Here is an 18,632-nt window from a genome sequence, read left to right on the forward strand (position 1 = left end):
AGAATCCTCTTCCATGTCCAAGATGACAAAGTCAACAGGTATATAGAATTTCCCAACCTTCAGAGGCACATTCTCCAAAATCCCGTCAGATACTTAATTGATCCACAACCAATCAAGAGAAATGTGGGTTGGCTTAAGATCTCCCATATTGAGCTTCTCATAAATGGAGAGGGCATAAGGCTAACACTAGCCCCTAAATCACATAAAGCTTTTACAGAACATGATTCCCCAATGTGGCATGGAATTGAAAAACTCCCTGGATCCTTGAGCTTTGGAGGAAGTTTCCTTTGGAGGATAGCACTGCATTCCTCAGTTAAGGCTACAGTCTCATCATCTTTAAGTCTCCTCTTATTTGAGAGAATTTCTTTTAGAAACTTAGCATAAGAAGGCATTTGGGAAAGAGCATCAATAAAAGGCACATTTATATATAGCTTCTTCAAAACCTCTAAGAACTTCCCAAATTGCTTATCAAGCTTGGCTTTTTGAAATCTCTGTGGAAAGGGAAGCTGTGGCTTGTAAGGCTCTGGAGGTATATATTTCTCTTCTTTCTCTCCAACCTCCTCTTTACCTTTTCTTGCACTCCCTTTTTCACTCTTTTGTTTTTCATCTCCCTCAAAATCTTCCTCATTTTCTCTCTTTCCACTTTTTCACTCTTCTCATTATGCACTATTTTACCACTCCTCGGTGTGATGGCATGACATTGCTCCTTGGATTTTCTGTTTGACTAGGAAGTTTCCCATAGAATTGGTACTTGATGAGCATGCTTGTTGTGCAATCTGATTTTCCAAAGATCCTATTGTGTGTTTGCATTTGTTCCAGCCTTGCTTTCATCTCTCTCAACTCTTCATCACGCTTAATTTGATTAGCAAGAATTTGTTGTAATAAAGCCTCTGTGGTGGAACTTTGTTCTTGCTGTCTTGGTAAAGGTGCAGTATTTGCATTCTTTTGCTGAAAACTAGGTGGTGGTTGCCTAGGTTGTTGGTATTGATGCTCTTGTTGTTGTGATGGAAAGTTCTGAGTTGAAGCTTGATTTTGCTGATTCTCCCATGAAAAATTGGGATGATTCCTCCAAGCATATGAAGGATAATCTACTCCACAGCTCATTGTTCCTTCTGCATAAGTAACTTGTTGAGAACTTCCAGAGCATGATGATGAACTGACTAGCATACTTAAATCCTCCATTTTCTTAGCAAGGACATTAGTGAGTGCATCAAATTTGGCATTGATCATGTTGAATGGATCAAGCTCATACATTCCAGCAACTTGCCTTTTTTGAGTTGGAGTTGACCCTCTTGGACTACTCCATAGATGACTGTTCTTTGCTATTTTCTCTAATAACTCATAAGCTTCATCTTCATGCTTAATGATGAATTCCCCTCCAGTTTGAGCATCAATGATTCCTCTGATAGCAGGAGTGACATTTGTGTAAAAATTCTGGTTTATCATCCATTTAGGAATGGCATGATGTGGACATTGTCTCTCCAACTCCTTCCATCTCATCCATGACTCATAAAGAGTCTCATCTTCTCTTGGTCTAAAAGCAATCATTTGATTCCTCAACTCTTGAGTTTTTCCAGGTGGAAAGTATTGGGCAAGAAATACATCAGTGAGCTGCTCCCAATTTGTAATTGAGTTGTGAGGTAAAGAATCAAGCCAATCCAATGCTCTATCTTTCAAAGAGAATGGAAACAATTTTAGCCTTGCTGCATCATCAGACACTCCAGGTTGTTTTTGCATGTCGCAAATCATAGCAAATTTCTTCAAATGTGTGTGTGGATTTTCAGAAGGATGTCCTCCAAATTGAGAGTTTTGGATCATTTGAAGAACTCCAAAATCCATCTTGTAACTATTTGCATCAATTCTTGGTCTTGCTATACTCTCTCTCAAGTCATCAAAACGAGGAAAAGCATGATCCATCATACTTCCCCTAGGCAGATTAGCATTTACTACCTCTTCACCATGGGCTGCATTTTCATTATTTTGACCATTTCCAGCATTACCAACACCAATTCTAATTCTTTCATCAGCCATGTCTGCTTCTAATTCAGTTTCTATCAAGGCTTCTTTTCTTTTTCTGGTTTCTTTCTTGTTGGCTCTACAAAACTTCTCAATTTCAGGATTAAACAACAAGGATGTGTCATTTGTGCTTTTAGCTCTTCTCATAAAAGATTAAGAGTACCTGAAAAAGAACAAACAAACACATAATGAAAAGATAACAGAGATAAAACTAAAAAAACAACTAAAATAGTCAAGAATTCAATCTTAAACAAACAACTCCCCGGCAACGGCGCCAAAAACTTGATGCGTCCCAACCGCAAGTGCACGGGTCGTACAAGTAGTATAGAAAAATATCGATCCCACGAGGAGTTGTGTTAATGATTGAATTTTCGATATAAAAGTTGACTAAATTGAAGTATTTATGAAATTAAAATAATGACTTAATGGGTAATGGAGTATGAAATCTAAATGTGCAAATTTAATAATCTATTCAACTATGTAATGATTTAACTAAATTTGCATCAAATTAAAATAAAGCAAATTCAAATATGGCAATATTCAAAATGGCAAGTAATTAAATTCGATTAGAAATTAACAATGATAAAAAGGCGATTCCGGAGTTCGGGATTTCATATTCAAGCTATTTTGGGATTTTCCCTAGCTAGCCCAATCCATGAAATTTATGGGTTTAAAGGAGATTAATTCTAAAATCCTTTGAAAACTCTTTCGAGTGAGACAAAGAGTGCCTTAATTAACTTAATCCTACTTTCGTGGAGTTAAAATTAACCAAGACCCATTAGGTTCTTTAATCAATCTATTAAAACCCTCTTAACCCTTAGTCTATTTCTAGATCTAAGTTAATTAAGTCCAATTTCTTGATTAACTATCACTTGGTTTTCTCCTTTCGGTGCTTCAACCAAGGATTAAGAACATAACTTAATGGGGCCCTTCATTAAGCATGTGAATAAGCACACAAGAAATGGATTAAACCTCATAAATTCATTAAATTGGGACTAACCTACTCAAATCCACAAAAATAACTAAAATATTACATCCGTTAATCAGAATCAAAAGTAAACTACTCACTATCCATAATGCTTACAAGATATGATGAGTTTAAATGGAAATAAAGCTTTAATCTAAGCTAAGAAGTAAGAAATTAAACACTAGAAATGTAGAAAAATGTAAAAGAAGGAAGAAATGCAAATCTTGGTTAAAAATGGTGTGGAAGGTGAAAATGACTCCTCAAATTCTCGCTCTCTTCTCCTCTTCTTCTTTTCTCCTTGCCTCCTCTCTAAAATGAGAAAATGGGACTATTTATAGCATTTTTCCGACATGGAGCCCTAAAATAGTATGTTCTAGGAGGAATTGATTGAGGGAATCTTCTCACTCATTAATGAACTTTATGGGATCAGATAAGTGGATCGCATAAGTTATGCAGTCCCTTATGCGCTACGTTCTGAGTCACTTATGCGAAATCGCATGACTTGGTGCATAGGTTATGCACAATTCCGTGAAGGTGCATAAGGGAGGCGAGAATGTGCATAAGCTATCTTTGTCTCCTTATGCACATTTCACCGGTTCTGAACAGTTGATCTTTCTCCTTATGCAGACCGCATAGCTTATGCAAGTTATGCACAATTTGGTCAATGCATAATTCAGCTTGAAAACCTATTTTTGACATCTTTGGCTGTAAAAGACACTCCTCAATGGCAAAATTCTCTTCAGTCCTTCAAAAACACCATTTTTCCTACAAAACAAAGTAAAAATTACAAATTAATGCAAAATTGACAACTATGAAAAACTAACTAATTAACTAATGAAATTAGCTAAAAATGGCTAATAATCAAATAAAAATGGTTATAAAATTAAACCTAAATGACTATGCAAAATGTATGGATCATAAATGTGTTTACTGTAAGAAATTTGGTGATGCTTATGTTATTCCTTGCTTGCATGTAGATGATATTTTAATTTTTGGTAGTAATATCCATGTTATCAATACAACCAAATATTTTTTATCTAGTAATTTTGATATGAAGGATCTAGGTCAAGTTGATGTAATTTTAGGTATTAAATTATTAAGAAATGGTAACAACATTGCTTTAACTCAATCTCACTATATTGAAAAAATATTGAAAAGGTTTGATTATGCTAATGTGTCACCTGTATCTAGTCCTTTTGATCCTGCAGTTAAATTGAGAAAAAATACTGGAGAAAGTGTTTCACAATATAAATACTCTCAAATAATAGGAGCATTATTGCATTTAGCTAATCATACCAGGCTTGATATTGCATACGCAATTGGTAGATCAGGTAGATATACTCATAATCCAGACTCTTTACATTGGCATACATTGGAAAGAGTATTTAAATATCTTAAAGGAACAGTTGATTATGCTATTCATTATTGTAGTTTTCCTATAGTAATGGAAGGTTATAGTGATGCTAATTGGATTTCTAATTCAGAAGAAACTAAATCAACTAGTGGTTATGTTTTTACCATGAGTGGTGGTGCAGTCTCATGGAAGTCTGCAAAACAAACAATAATCTCTCACTCTACTATGGAAGCAGAATTAGTGGCTTTAGATGCTACTAGTACTGAAGTAGAGTGGCTTCAGAATTTTATGAATGACTTGCGTTTCATTGTTAAACCTTTAGCTCCAATTTAAATACATTGTGACAGTCAAGCTACTATAGCTAGAGCTAAAAGTAAAAATTTTAATGAAAAAAGGAGGCACCTAATAGTTAGACATAAATCGATACGTCATTTGATTTCTCATGGTGTGATTTCTTTAGATTTTGTCTGGTCTGAAACTAATATTGTGGATCTGCTCACCAAAGGACTGGCACATCAGCAAATTCTTCAAACATCGAGGGGAATGGGATTGAAGCCTATAGAGTAGTTGCCACAGTGGACACCCGTCTTTAGAGGTATGGTGATCCCATGAATAAAGTTCAATGGGTAAAAATGAAACTGTATGGTAACGAGGGAGAGCACATAATAATTTTATTATTGCGGAAAAATTTTGAGTTCCATTCTTACGATGTAGTGCTCTCTACTGTGATGTATAGGATGAATTAAATTCTAAATGAACCCAATGGCATATTTTTTTGCTCGCTAATGATAACAGATTGCTCTTGAAGGGTTCACCTAGTGAGTGTGGTGGTGGGGTCGTCACTGTGAAAATTTGGGCAATTTTCTAAAGACGCTCATGAAATAGATACTTGTGCATGACCGTAAAACACAACACTGATAGAACCTAGATGATTTCTTATACTGTGTGTGTGATGAATTTTAATCTGGTTCAAAAAGGACTAGTTTAAAATATTTATGTTACTATATTCTTTCATATTAAAACTCACTAACACTAAGGGTAGGTTCAAACCCTGAAGGTACCTAACGCCTATTACACAGTATTATATACTCAGAATTAATTAAATTTTAAATCATGTGGGGGAATGTTGGATTTTTTATTTAAAATTTAAAATAAAAAAAAAAACTTTTTGGCCCAGTAAAGTTTATTCCCTATTTTTTGGGAACTAATTTTATTTTTATTTTTTAACGTTACTTGGTTGCTACTTTTAAGTATTAGTAGCATAATATCTCTGATTAGTGGATTAAAACTATGAATTTTTTAGTCGTTGAAAAACACATATTTTTTCTGTTCATGAACCACCCATTATCGTCACGCACTCTCCACTAAATCCCATCTAACCTTTAATCTTGTTTTCTTCTATCTATCACGAATTGATTGTTATATATTCGTTCTATATTTATTTATTTATTACATCTTCCAGCAATCTTTTTTACACTACCAAAGGAAGCAATTTTTCTATCTGATATTTTTTGGTATATCGATCAATAAATTCTGAGCATTAAGAATAATCGGTTCGAGGAATTCTTAGCTGAATACAAGAGCTCCAACTAATTGAAGTATCTTGCGAGAGGGACGTGGTTGATTGATTATTCGGTGCAGACGGACCGTTTCCTCTCAAAGGGTAGCGCTAAAATTCAGCGTGCTTCAATCCACAAATTCACAGGCTACTCTAATCATTTTTTCTCTTGATTTTATATTGTTATCATTTGAATTTTATTGTTTGTTTGTGATCTATATTTACTATTTTTTATTTAATCTAATTGTTGATTTGGTATTAAGTTTTTTTATCATAATTAGCAGGTTTCCTTCCAAGTTGCAGATGCTTTAGACCAACCATTTCTAGATGGGCAGTTTGATCTGGTCTGGTCAGTGGAGAGTGGAGAACATATGCTTGACAAGCGAAAGGTTTCTATCCATTATTAATCCAAGTTTGATTCATCAAGGCTGAAATTAAAGACATGTATAGTTGAATTTCTTAAATCAAGGCATGACCCTTTTTCTCCTACTGGCAGTTTGTTAGTGAATTGGCTAGATTTGCAGCCCCAGGAGCCAAATTTATTATGGTAACATGGTGTCATAAGAATCTCAGCTCTTCTAAAGAATCTTTGCAGACATGGGAAAAAGAACATCTGAAGAAGATATGTGATGCTAATTATCTCCAGAATGGTGTTCTACTGCTGATTATGTTGAAATACTCGAGTCTCTTTCTCTTGAGGTAAACAATACTTCCTTTCAAACTAAGGATTAGATCATTATTGTTTAGATAATGATAAAATTTGCAACAATTAAATCATTTTACATGCATGCAACACAAACTAAATGAGCTAGCTGCTTTTACAGAATATTAAAACTGAAAGAGCGGAAGCATGAAAAACACAAGTTTATATCATTGAATTCAAAAATTTTTCACCTAGGGTCACATGCATCATGCAAGATTCATTTTTATCTATTTGATTTCAATGATAAATAGCGTATTAAAACTCTTTTAATATGCTTTTGGATCTACATTTGCCATTTAAGATTTTAGAATTAATCAGATTAATTATTAGAACCCTAGATTAGATCAAGAACAAGTACACTAACCTCTTGATACACTGCAGCGTATTTGTACCTTTGGGATGCTTCTTTAGGACACCAGATGTTGTCCCTCTAGCTTGTCCACACCAAGATCACAGCTTCTAAAGCTTTTTCTATGAATTAGAAAATCAAGTTTTACATTTTGAGAGATTACAGATGTAAACAAGACACTAGAAATAATTTCTAGTATTTTTAATTCAAGAAATTGTTTGCTAATCTCTTTGAATAGATGAGAGATGAAGAAGAAGAGAAGGGAGAAGCCTTTCAAGGTGGGGGCACAAAGAAGAGGCAGCAGCTTATGTTATTTGTTCTTTCATAACAACACTTATATAGTTAGATCATCACTTAAAACCCTTGCCACATGTCACCTTCTGATTGGTTCTAGGTTTAATTGACACAATCACATTGTGCTAAGTGTCAAACCTATATTTAATCTTAATTTTAATCATCTTACATGATTAAAAGACATTTGACAAGCTTATGTGTAGTGCCATGTATCACCATCTCTTGGTATCACATGTCACCATGTGAAATGACCAAAATACCCCTATGTCTTAATTTTGAGTTCCCAACCCAAAATAATTATTTCTCTTATTCTAATCAATTTATATCAAATATAAATTAATTAATTAATCTCTATTAATTAATTTCTCATTAATTAAATTCATATTTAAACAGTTTAAATATAAATTTAACTTATACTATACATCAAATAACCTAGATTTGGTTTTAAGCCATGCTAGGGACTTTACAATCTAATTGCAAACCAAACCTATTTAATTAATCAATTAAACTCTTTAATTAATTAATTAAATCATATTTAATTTGGTGATTACTTATGTATGTGTGTGACTTACTAGACTCATCACTAATTGGCAATGAGACATGATATCAACTCTTAATATCATCAAAACTCTTTCTTACCATAAATGATTTCTCTAAATCATTTTATGTACCTCATAAACCATGGTTAACAACTAGCATAGCATGCCATGGCCACCCAATTAGTACTAAGGTTTACCTTAAATAAACTTATAATCATATGTTACCATGCACTAGAATCTCTATGTTACAAAATCCCAACTCAAGCTGGAGTCATGGTTTATGTCAAACCCCATTTGCTATGAATATTATGTTCTCTTTTAATTCCAGTTCTTGATTAAAAGATTTTCTCATCAGAAACTCTTTTATGAATAAATCTATCTGTCCTGGCCAGGAACTTGAAATATCAAGAACAATTAAATGAACATAGAATTTTATCCCTATTTACTTAGAGGAACAGATTCCATCTTGATCAACACATACCTCCATATATAACTAGTAGGAGCCAACACATGTCCATATACCCATACATAGTACAAGTATAAAAGTAGTATCAAACTCAAACCAACTATAGACAAGATAACTGTGCTATCTCAGGTCTAAAGATTATATGCACTGATATGATTTATGACAATGCATTGACAAGAGTAAACTCCATGTGCTTGTTATAAGTGTCACTGGTTCGACCTATTTATCATGTATAAGTGCCTATCATGTTTGTTATATGGCATGAGACTCACTATTCCATCTTATTTACATCTCATATAAATAACTTGGGAACAAACATGAATATAATCTTTCTGGATAAGTCATGTCCTTATTGTGAAGTATCCTTGATTGTGAACCAATTTATGATACTTTGTGCTAGAAATACTATCACTCATATTCTTAACAACTTAAGAATAGAATTTCTAATAAAATATCAATGGACCTTTTATATTACATATAAATATATTATGTAAACGGAAAAGTGAAAATGCCTTTTATTAATAAAAGATGTACAAGATACATACTAAATGATATACTTTAGGGCATACTACTAACAATAACAACAGATTGGTCAGAGAATGTGAGCCCTTTTTGGCCAGCGGTGATTCGCGCTGCATTGACTTGGAAGGGCTTGACATCACTACTGCGCAGGGGTAAGCTTACTTTCCTTCATTCATTTCATTTTCTTTTGATTTCACATTTAAAACAATTTCATTTTTTTTTTAAATGACTATATCAATTATTGACAAAATATTTTAGCAATCAAGCTCAGGAATCTAAAAATGCAAGAATCGCTTATATAATGTTATTAACCGATTTTATATAAACTTAGGCTTGTATGTATAAATGTGAGAGTCATTTCATCATTGGTATTATATGATCATTTTAATTTTATTCTTTTCATCATTACATTAAAATTTTTTCATTCATTTGACATTATTATATCCAAAATTTTTGATTTTATGTGAAATAGCAAAATCTTTAACATTAACTGCAATTCTATCCAACCTGAAAATTAATTTTGACTAAATGCCATTTATCTCTATTTTTTTTTAAAAAAAAAAAGCCTACATAAATTGAATCAAAACCCTAACACCTCTATGCTCTTTGTCCATCATGCCATCAACCTACTCTCTCTCCCCTTCTTCTTATGCTTCTTTTTCTTTCTGTCGACACCATATTTTGGCCGATCACCGAAGTCAATGAACTTTGAAAATCAACCCCCAACCAACATTCTTCGGTTACAAGTGACTTAATCAGGAAATAAACCGATCCCGCATCAAATCGAATGCTTGCCGATCTCTCGACAAAGGAGATCAAACCAATATCAGGTCTCCATGCCATCCAATCTCATTTCCGATCTCTCATCAAAGGAGATCAAACCAATATCATATCTCCATGCCATCCCGTCTTATTTCCGATCTCTCCCGTATAAATATTGTGGAAAATCGTTTAATAAAGTTAAGGTTTCAGTTCGAATTAATGGTGTTTCCAATCTTAAGTATTCAAATCAAGTTTCCAATTCTAATGATCTAAAGTTCTATCTAGTGTTTGGTCTCAGCTTAGGCCGATCTCATGGTTGCAACATTTTTTCGACCTCTTATACTTAGATTAATAATCACTTTTAAGTTTGATGTCCTAATACATTCAAACAATCAAGCACTCATACAATTTGGATACTTTCCGATCTCATCAACAAATTGAACAAAAGGGATTTCATTTCATCTCAAAATAAAAGTACAAGTCATTCGGCTGGAGGGTCACCCCCAGCCTGTTCTACATTAACATTTCGCTCATCCTCTCTCTCTCTCTCGGTTTCCTCCTCGCTCCCCTCTTCGTCTCTGGGAGCAAGATCCACCATCCAGGAGAAGTCTTCCCCAGGATAACACCTCTCGAGCTCGGCCAGAAGATCGCTGTGTGCATTCACATAAGCACCAGCTTCCCTCGTCACAGCCTCTTCTTCCTTCGCTTTGAGCTCCTCAGTAAGGCGGGCGACGTCGGCAGTTCGGAGCTACCGAGCTTCCCCAAGTTCATGAGCCTGTTCGGCCAGCTTATCCTCGTAGGATTTCATCCGACCTTCGATTTCAGTAATGTAGTCTTGGGCGGATGAAAGTTGGGCTCGGGCGGAAGCCGTATCTTGGATCGCTTTCAAAATCTCTTGCCTCATAAGATGAGCCTTTTCCCTGATTATGTGCTGATTCACCAGGCTCTCTACTCTCAAACTCATCGTCTGAGCCAGGAGATCGTCAATGCTACCCGAGGTTGACCTGTTCCGGTCCTCTTGGAGGCATATGGTAGCACCCAGAACCTTGGCTAAGCCCGGATTCTCCCGAACGGATCAGTTATTCTCCAGAGAATGAATGAGGACTTGGGCACCACGAGAAAGGGTCCTCACGGTAGGTTGGGAAGACCCCCCTTCAGCACTTGAAGGAACAGGTGGAGGTGGTGGCTCTTCTTGTCGAGGGGGAGAAGGAGCTACCTCTACTTCTGGGACCGGTTGTACCGAAGGTCGGGATGAGTCTCCCGGAACTTCTCCCGAATCTCACCTTGGCGTTTGTGATGCCGCGGCGATCTTCATTTCTCGTACCTTTCGGGAGACTTCTCTTTTCTGCTTGCGGCTCTCCTTTGCGCCTTTGCCTCCAACCATTTCTACATAGAAAAACAGTTAGTGAGATTACCTAAATCAGGAGACTAAAGATTTAGGTTCTACCGATCCCGGGTCTGAGGTCAGAGAGCTGCAGTTCATAGTCTTCATTGGCGATCATCCGCATTAGCCACCATCTCAGTTCGGCCATAAACAACGTATAAGTACGAATACTTGTGAGTGGCCGCCTGATCCTTCAATTCCATTATCATAGCACCCTCGTCCCTACTCAAGGCGACCTTCTTTGGAATTGATGAGCCCAGATACTACCAGCTACGTGGGAAACCTTCAAAATTGTTTAGAATCTTGCTCCTCAACATAAAGAAGCGATTTTTCCAATTCTTTAGTGAAGAGGGGAGATCGGTAAAAAGCCCACAGTGCAGTTTGGCTTGAAAGAACCAATACTCGTCGTCCTTTCGACGAGTAAGTCTATGCAGCTCGGCAAAAACCTTCGCTGTAGGCTCGAGCTTCTTGCCTCAGCATAAGCCTCTAAAAGCCACTAGAATTCGCAATGAGTTCGGATGTACTTGGGCTATACATACGTGGTGGAGCTTCAGAACGTCCATGTAGAAGTTATCAAGAGGAAACCGAAGCCTGACTTTTAATTGCTCTTCATATATCATGATCGCATCATTTTCTTCAAAGAAGTGATCGGCTCGGAGATCGCCATGGCATCTGATAAGCTCGTACGAGTCGGTCTGAAGATTGTATTCTTGACTAATCAATTGCAGATCGGTTTCTTGGAGGACTGACGGCAACTCATCCACGGGAAGATTTTCTCTCCCAGAGGAAGGTGTTCGTCTTGATTGTGCCGCTTGACCGTGGGCTGAAGCAGAGGTCGTAGGAGGCTCAGGTCGCCCACTTGGCCTGACCACCTCAACTTCATCCGACGTCCAAGAAATTTGGACGGAAGGAGGGCTCGCCGCTCTCTGACCCTCGGCGCTGCTCATTTTCAAAGAAATAAAAGAAGTTTAACTAAAAGAAGGATTAAAACCCTTACCGGAATGTGATCGGTGCCGGAAAAACTTGAAGAAACGAGAGAATTTTGAAGTTGCTAGCAAAGTGCTGAAAGTGACATAAGAGAGCAACTGACTGACCCTCCCCCTATTTATATCCGTCTGAGCATTTAATGCTCACGAAGTCCCAAACGGCGCTTCGGTTAGCGGAATCGACCCGCTTTCTTGACACGTCGTGAGAAGGTTCCAGAAACACAATAATAAAATTGAATAAAATGAGATCGGCTAGTTAGGTTTATCGAATTGTGCGAATCTTCAGGGCCTCAGATCGGCTAATGACGATTTAGTTAAAGATCATATCAGATATGCACATTAGAGATCAGAAAACAACCAATGCAATAATTAAATAATGACCTTCAAATAAAATTTCATTTCATTTCCAAAAGGTCAGATTATATCATTTGGGCAATCTCAAGGGATCGGATTACATCATTAAGAGAACCTTTAAAAGGTTAGATTACATCATTTGAGCGATCTCTAAAGATCGGCACTACATCCTACCTAGTAAGGACCTATGTCAAAGCCTAGTCTTGTGGATGAATCAAAAGATGTGTTTGATCAGAAAGCCAGCCACAGGCATTGGATAGATGTGCAGCTCAGATGGAGTGACTATGACTCTCATGATGGTGAGTGGAGTCATCGTTGATGTCATCGACTAGAACCGAGCTGCAGTCGGGACGCCCGATGTGGGGAGGAGCTAGATGAACTTCAAGAGGCGTTCACCGACATTAAGATGGAAATTAGCAGTACTTTTGCTCGAGATCGGTACGCCAATTATACTGGTGGATCGATTTGAGATCGGCATGATTACCGTTTTCGATCCTGATCGGTAAATTAGCCCGGTTCCTTCACTTTCATCAGATATTCTTCTCATGTTTCTCCGATCGCTGGGATCGTAAATTTTCAGTCGAGGAGCAAAGAAAAGAGTCAGAAAAAAATCAAAAGCAGTCACCATAATCGGAATTGTCACCGGAGAAGCTAGAACAGGAGAGATGGAGAAATGGAAGGAGGAGAAATGAAGTGTGGAGGAGTTTTCTCGCTGGTGCATATATATAGGGCCTGAGCATTTATTGTGTACAGAAACCGAAATGGATGCATCGGTAACCGAAGAATTAATTGCTTTGACTAAGGCTGATAGGATAAAGAGAAAGGTTCTGGAATGGGAGAGATCGGGAAGTGATGAGGGGCCTGATATGAGACAGATCAGAAAAGAAGAGGGTCATAATAGAGAGAGCGGAAGGAATAGAGATCGGAAAGCACGGAGAGGATGAGATGACTTCCAATAACTCTCTACATAATCAGAGCTGAGGTAGTTAAAGCGTTGCAGGCATGAGCAAATCTTCACCGCACGCCTCATTTGTAGAATCGCCCACATTGCTGACAGACGCCAAAAACAGTAATGCAGTTCTGTACATCTCAATCTCCACCCTTGATCATACTTATAAGGATGAACCCGGAGCCCTTGGATCAAAAGGCAGACGGCAAGTCCGGCGTCTTTTATTCCTAGCCTTTGGATTTGTCTTGACAGGCAAGACCCTGAACCGTAGGATTAAGAAGAGAAAGGACATAAATTCTGAATAGGATCCTAGCCGTCCGTTTTGATTCCCTTTAATTCTCAGACGTCGGATTATGTCCTTTTAAATCTAAACCTTCCGTCTCCCCAAGGGGAGATCCTGACCCTTCGTTAGTAGTACCCATTCCCTATAAATATCTACATGCAATACTGTAGAAGGGACGAACAAAAAAAGGGTGGTGGTGATTATAGTGGAAAGGCTCTTAAACTTAATTCAGTCTTGCTTCTTTGCCATTCTAAGCTTGCATAAAAATTGAGAAACTTCAGAAACTAGTTTTCTCGAGTATCTCCATTGACAAAGTTTTCAAACCCTGAAATCCTTCATTTTCAGTTTGTTCGTCACTCTACCACACCATTTCTGTTCAGTCTCGTCTTCATCACCCCAACATCAACACATTATTCTTTCAGCTTGATCCCATTCTAACTCAGTTTCTGTAGCTTCGGTTCAACTGCATTTTAACCTGGTTTTTGCAATCTCAAAGTAAGCATTGGTCTTTGTATCACCAGCTTTCAACTCCACAATACTTGTGATCTCCAGAGTCAGTTCGATAGCCTCAACCTCACACAGGTAAGTGCCTAGACTGTCATTTTGCTGAACGCTCGCGTTTTACTTTCTTTGCTTTTATTCTCGAAATTTTCATTAAATCCAGTCATACTAAAGATCCCAAGTAGATCCCTCCGGTCGATATTTATTCTGTTGAGTTTACTTTTTCCCTTCATAAGTTCACGTTATTTATTTGTCCTTAGTTTTTATTTCCTTCGAATATAGGTGTTCCAGTTGCGGGTAACTTATAGGTAATTTAGTAGCAATATCCTAACGTGATAGTTTCTTTTGAATAAGTAAAAATAATCAAAGAATGAATAGGGGATCAGGAGAAAAGTCATGAGGTCGGGCTACTAAGCGAGTCTAGGAAATAGCATAATAGAGCGGGAATTGAGATAAGACCCCAGACTAGTAACCTAGAGAGATCGGATGTAGCCAGCCAAAAAGTTCGGACAAGGTAGTCATATACAAGATCGGCAAAAAGTTCGGTCTTATGTCATGAACACTTTAAGAGGTCAGGGGAGAGTTCTTACCAGATTCTCATTCAAACAAAAACACGGAGATCGGAGGAGAGTTCTTATCCGAAATCCTTCATTAAAACTTTAAGCCGAACACTTTAAGAAGTCGGGGGAGAGTTCTTACCTGATCCTCATTCAAATAAAAACGCGGAGATCGGAGGAGAGTTCTTATCCGAGATCCTCCATTTAAATTTTTGAACCAAAGAGGTTGGGGGAGAGTTCTTACCTGATCCTCATTCAAATAAAAACGCGGAGATCGGAGGAGAGTTCTTATCTGAGATCATTCATCAAATATTAAACCAAACACCCTAAAAGATCGAAGGAGAGTTCTTACCTGATTCTCGCCTAAATTAAAACAGGGAGATCGGAGGAGAGTTCTTATCCGAAATCTCCCACTTAAAACTCTTAATAAAATATATCTAGAGATCGGGAGAAGTTCCCTGCCGGAGCTCTCTTAACAAAATTCAAACTAAATGACATGACCCCAATACACAAGATAACCTCACTCAAACACTTAATCACTAAAGGGCCATCTCACGAACTTGTGTTCCTGGGCAACCCAAGATAAGTGAAATATCAAACATCTCTTTATTTTGCAGAAAGGATTAACATCATCACTATCCCAACCCCCCTAATTACCCTTTTAATTTATAAAAGAGCATAACATTAAATCTGTTTACCCTCATTGAGGGACGAGGCGGGGTGCCTAACACCTTCTCCGCCCGTATATGGACCCCGAACCTAGAATCTTTGTTTTCGAAGTGGTTTCTTTTAAATTTATTTTTACAAATGATTTTCTTTAATTTCCCTCAAAATTAAAGTGGCGACTCCTCACTTTTCCCACTTCAGTGAAGAGCTTTCGTCCAGGCAACCGCAAAATACTTTGCAACACTTTCGTTTCTTTTGGTGCCTCTGCCTAGAGGCTCAAACTTTGCAGAATCTCAACTCAACTATATTTAATATTCTCATGTTGCGTTTATTTTTGTTATTAGTAGTACTTAATTAAGAGTTACACTTACCTAGCTTCATAAAATTGCTCTATTAATATTCTCAGTTCTTCCCTTCTATCACCATCTTCTTCTTGTTATTTCACAACTTCTTTGATGTAGCACTATAGCTCGCTGGCAACAAACAAGTTCTGTTTCTCTTTATGGAGTCCTTGGCTGTTGCATGTCCTCACCATTCCTTGGTCCTCATTTGATTGCTGCAAGTTGATTTTTTTTTTTTTCCCTAAACAAGCAATTGGTGATCCTTTCCTGCCTCGATTCATTATGGCAATTTGTTTGTAATCGGGTATTTGGCTATTTTACAAAAATTAGAAAGTTTTAGATATAATCGTAAATTAATCTAAATGTTTGATTTTTTTTTAGTTCAATTGGTCCTCAGTTTAAGATAAGATAAAGTAAAATAAAAAATCTTTATAATTTATTGTTTGAGAGGAAAAAAACATTGTATTTGCAAATTTTAAATAGAAAAATTTTTTAACCCATTAATTTAATAGTTAAGAAAAAAAATTTTCAAAGGTTTTTAAAAATTTTACTAAGTTCAAGATTTTGATCAAGATTTTGATCGAAAAATCTCTCGTTACTTTATAAAATGTTCTATCAAATAAAAATTAAAAATTATTATTAACAAAATAAAATTTACTTTAAAAAATTAATGTTATGGCTGAAAATAATTTTAATTTACTTTGACATTTTAATAAATTTATTATTTTATGTTGTTAGAATTAGGGCTGTGCAGTTTTCGATAAGAATCGAAAAATTAAGCCGAACCGAGTCATTTCGGTTCAATTTTTTAGTTTTATCAGTTCGGTTTGGTTTGAAAATTTGAATATATTTGGTTTTTGGTTCGATTCGATTTTTTATCGGTTAAAACCGATAAAACCGATTAAATCGAATAGTAAAATGACCCAAATAATTTTTCAGCCCAAGATGCATAAGTCTCAAGGTCCAAGATGCATAACCCGGCCCAAGATGCATAACCCAGACAAAAAAAAAATAATATTTTCGGTTTAATGCAACGGAACCGAACCAAACTGATATTTTTTGATTTAGTTCGGTTCGTTTCTCCTTATGTGATCGGTTTGGTTCGGTTTATATTTTTAAGCAATTCAATTTTTCGATTTTTGGTATTCGGTTTGATTCGAAACCGAACCGACCGAATGCTCTCCCCTAATTAGAATATTTTAATACCCATTAAATTTAACAAAAATAAGCTAATAACCTTAACTATATTTTCAAACTGAAACAATATAGTCATCGAAGCTTTGTTTTATTAATAATTTAGTTCTTATATTTTTAAAATGTTAGTTCATTAAATTAAAAAAATTTAAATTTAAATTTTAATTATCAAATATATGAATTAATTACTTTAAGATCATTAAAAAATTTGATTAATTACAAAATTATTGATAATATTATAAATTGATTCTTAAATATTATAACTATTTACAAAAGAGCCCTCATAATTTTACAAAATTCTATTTATTTCATTGTTATTTAATAATATATAAGTAATTATATATTTTTTAATTTATTTGTATATATTTATTAATTTATAATATTTTCATATATTATATTATATTGTTATATATAAAAAAGAAAAAAAAATAAAATATGAATCTAAACTAAATTATAAGTTTAACCAAATCTCAAAAATTAAAATACTTTTTGATTGAAAATAAAATTAAGGACATTTTGATCATTTTTACTAAAATTAACGTAACTTAATTTGATTCTAATGATATAAATTAATTTATATGTTTATTAAAATATTAAAGATTAAATTGATTAATTTTAAAATTATAAAAATTAAATTTTAAATTTAATTAAATCTTAAGAATTAAATTATAGTTGACCTTAAAACTTAATGTTGATTTAGTGGAGGAGTTAAGAGTGTGTTTTTCAATTTTTAGACTGACCAATTTCCCAAGATTAGAGATATTTATTAAACATAATTTTTGCATCAACTTTTTAAAAGTCAATTATTATATTAATTGTTGTCTCTAACAACTAACCGAAATCGCTCTAAAAACCTGTTTAATGCGCCCAGTCAGCCCGTTGATTTTGCATTTCTCCTGTTATATATATATATATATATATATATATATATATATATATATATATATATATATATATATATATATATATATATTAAATTTTATCATTCATGTTTGAGATGAAGTAATTTTAATTTTAAAATAAGTTTATTTTCATTTTCTTTTCCAAAATTGTGATTTACCATGAATGATCATCAGGTCTAAAAACCATCAGAGGACCATAGGTGATGCCATTGATGATCCAAGATGCAAGAAAGGTGTTATTAAAATCCTGTTTGGCATTGAATTTCAAAGTTTAAAATTATTTTTTTGAATAAAAATATTATTTTTAATGCTGTTAAAAAAAATAGTTTAGAAAAAATTATTTTATTATTTTAGTGTTTTTATAACTAAAACTGATCAAATTTAATTTTTAATTATTTTTTAATACTCTCTAATTAGTATATCTAAAAAAGTAATTTTCTCAATAATAATTTTAACAATAATGCCAAATAGGTCATAAGTTTGCTATAATTACATGTCAAAAGCTTGAATAAAATTTCAGTTACATACTGTAAAGATGGCAAACATCAAAATATTTAAATAAAATTACTGAGAGTAAGGCATGCTAATATTGTATTGACAGTGTCTATTTCCACGATTAAAATAGCTAATGCCATAATATTTTTATTGTAATTTTAGTTATGTGATTTAATTGTCTTATAAAATGCCATCCATAAAAAATTAATATAATGTTTTATTATAATAAATGCAAAATATAAGCATCTTTCCATCTTTACTCTCAATAATTCTTTCAATAATAAATTAAACAACATTAATTTTCATCTTTCACAAATTAAAAAAGCTTCATCATATAGTGTGGATGTTTTTATATTTTTATATTGAAAAGAAAATTTGAATATTTAATTAATTAATTTATGAAGGAAAAAAAAACTATTTATGGCAATGATAGAAATGTCTTATACTTTACATCACTTGTTGGTTGCTTAATGCTTTATTACAATTTATC

General features: G+C 34.8%; 1 non-coding gene and 1 pseudogene across 1 annotated transcript; both read left to right on the forward strand.

The window, feature by feature from the left end:
- The window catches only part of LOC110638368 (tocopherol O-methyltransferase, chloroplastic-like), a 31,447-nt pseudogene extending 13,525 nt beyond the window's left edge, over positions 1-17,922 (forward strand).
- Positions 1,457-1,564, forward strand: LOC131177487 (small nucleolar RNA R71). Its single transcript, XR_009146952.1, has one exon. It is a non-coding gene; the product is annotated as a small nucleolar RNA R71 (small nucleolar RNA).
- Positions 17,923-18,632: the final 710 nt, after the last annotated feature.

This window comes from Hevea brasiliensis, unplaced genomic scaffold (assembly GCF_030052815.1).
Source record: "Hevea brasiliensis isolate MT/VB/25A 57/8 unplaced genomic scaffold, ASM3005281v1 Scaf5, whole genome shotgun sequence".
Taxonomy (NCBI): domain Eukaryota; kingdom Viridiplantae; phylum Streptophyta; class Magnoliopsida; order Malpighiales; family Euphorbiaceae; genus Hevea; species Hevea brasiliensis.